The 2,215-nt window shown below is 32.4% G+C and overlaps 1 non-coding gene across 1 annotated transcript; it reads right to left on the minus strand.

Moving 5' to 3' along the window:
- Positions 1 to 1,416: 1,416 nt before the first annotated feature.
- LOC111718640 lies at positions 1,417 to 1,523 on the minus strand. Its single transcript, XR_002769167.1, has one exon. It is a non-coding gene; the product is annotated as a U6 spliceosomal RNA (small nuclear RNA).
- Positions 1,524 to 2,215: the final 692 nt, after the last annotated feature.

Raw genomic sequence — 2,215 nt, forward strand, 5'->3', positions numbered from 1 at the left:
CAAATCCATTCTAGTTCCCCACCCTCCAATCACTTTTCACAATACAACAGCATTCCATCACATATACACACCTAAACCTATGGCAGAACCTCCTTCTTTGACCATTTATTAATTGGGGAATGGTTTTTATTCTTATAAATTTTGAATTAGTTTCCTGTATATCTTAGAAATGAGATCTTTAGCAGAGAAGTATGCTGCAAAAATCTCCCTTTATTCCCACCTCAATTTTCCATGTCTAATTTTAGCAACATTGGTTTTCTTTGTGTTCACCTTTTTTTTATTTTATGAAACCAAAGATGCCTATTTTAATTCCTGTAAACCTTTCTGTTTTTTTCTTTGGTCATGAATATCTTCCCCCCTTCTTGTTTATAAATGTGATGGTAATTTCTACCCTACTCCTTTAATTTGTTTATAATGTCACACCCTATACCAAGACAAGCTAAAAAGAGATGATTTAGAAATAAGGGTGCTTTATTTCTAAATCATCTCTTTTTAGCTTGTCTTGGTATAGGGTGTGAGATATTGATGTATAGCTATTTTTCTGCAAGATTGCTTTCCAGTTTTCCTAACAGTCTTTATGGAATAGCGAGTTCTTGCCCCTATATCTAGAACCTTTGGATTTGTCAAACATATGGCTATGATATATATTTGCTTTTGTATATTATGTAATCCATCTGTTCCACTGAATGGCCTCTTCATTTTTTATCCAGTAATTTCTTAATTACTGTAGGTAAATTTTTAAAATTGTTTAATGAGTACAGATTCGTAGCATATTTTAAAATCTAATACTGACAGGTCTCCTTCCCCAACTTTTAAAAAAATTAATTCGCTTATATTTTTGACCTTTTGGTCTTCCATGTGAATTTTGTTATTTTTTTCTAGTTTTCTAAAGTAATTCTTTAATAGTTTTATTGGTATAATACTTAAATAAATTAATTTGGATAGTGATGTTTTGGTAATTTGATTGGTATAGCACTTAAGTAAATTAATTTAGATAGTGCCATTTTTATTATACTGACTTTGCCTACTCATGAGCAACGAATATTTCTTCAATTATTTAGATATTTTTATTTGTGTAAAGAGGGTTTTATAATTATCTTCATATAATTTCAGCTTGTTTTGGAAGATTGACTCTCAAGTATTTTATACTATTTACATTTTTTGTTAAACCCAATCTTATCAGAAAAGCTAATCTTTAGTTTATCCTCATTAAAAATAATAGTAGCTCTTAGTTTTAAAAATATACTATTTATCATTTGAAGAAAGGTTCCATTTATTCTTATGTTTTCTGATGTGTGTTTTTTAAAAACAGAAATAGATGTTATATCTTTTCTGCATTATTGATATAATCATGATTTTTGTTATCAACATAATCAATTATGTGTAATTTTCCTATAAACCAGTCCTACTTTGTGGAAAAATATGGAATGCTTCTCAAATCTGCATGTTATCCTTGTACATGAACCATGCTAATCTTTTCTATATCATTTTGATTTTAGTACACATGCTGCCAAAGTGAATATTTAGCTTGAAAAGCTAAACAGAATTTATGTTTGACTACAGAAGCAAAAAGAAGTCACTGTAGTTTGTTAAGTAAGAGAGTAAAATGGTCAGATTTTCCCTTAAGGAAAATTGCTTTGGCAGCAGTGTGGAAAATGGACTGAAATGGGAAAAGATTTGAGGCAGGGAGACCAATTAAGAGATTGTTACAAAAACCTATGTGACAGGCAATGAGGGACTGCATAGAGATGGTAGCTGGGCAGAAAGAAGAGGTTGGATGTGAAAAATGGTGTGAAGGTAAAAATAGCCAAGATTTGGCAGCTATGAAAGGGAGTAAGGAGCTATGGACATGGTCAAAGGTACCATTTCCAGAGACAGTTGGTGCTTGTAGACGTAATGCAGGCAGAATTTGTTGTATTTTCACACTGATAGAATTATTCAAAACCTATTCTCTCCTATTTTGTCTTCTTAGGTCTTCAGCAGAAACAGGTTAAATGGCAGAGGTTTTGTACTGAGCAGGAGGTCATGAAATCCTAACAGATCTGAGCCACAACATCCTCTGGCTCTCAGAAAACTTGTCCAAGGGACTGACAGGCTAGTTTTAGTACCAATATTTATTGTCTTTCTCAAGTCTTGGCCCAGAGCCTAGAGTCTGGTAATACTGGGTGAGTGATTAGACATGGGACCCTCATGCATCTAACTTAAAAATCTCAAT

This window comes from Sarcophilus harrisii, chromosome 2 (assembly GCF_902635505.1).
Source record: "Sarcophilus harrisii chromosome 2, mSarHar1.11, whole genome shotgun sequence".
NCBI lineage: Eukaryota > Metazoa > Chordata > Mammalia > Dasyuromorphia > Dasyuridae > Sarcophilus > Sarcophilus harrisii.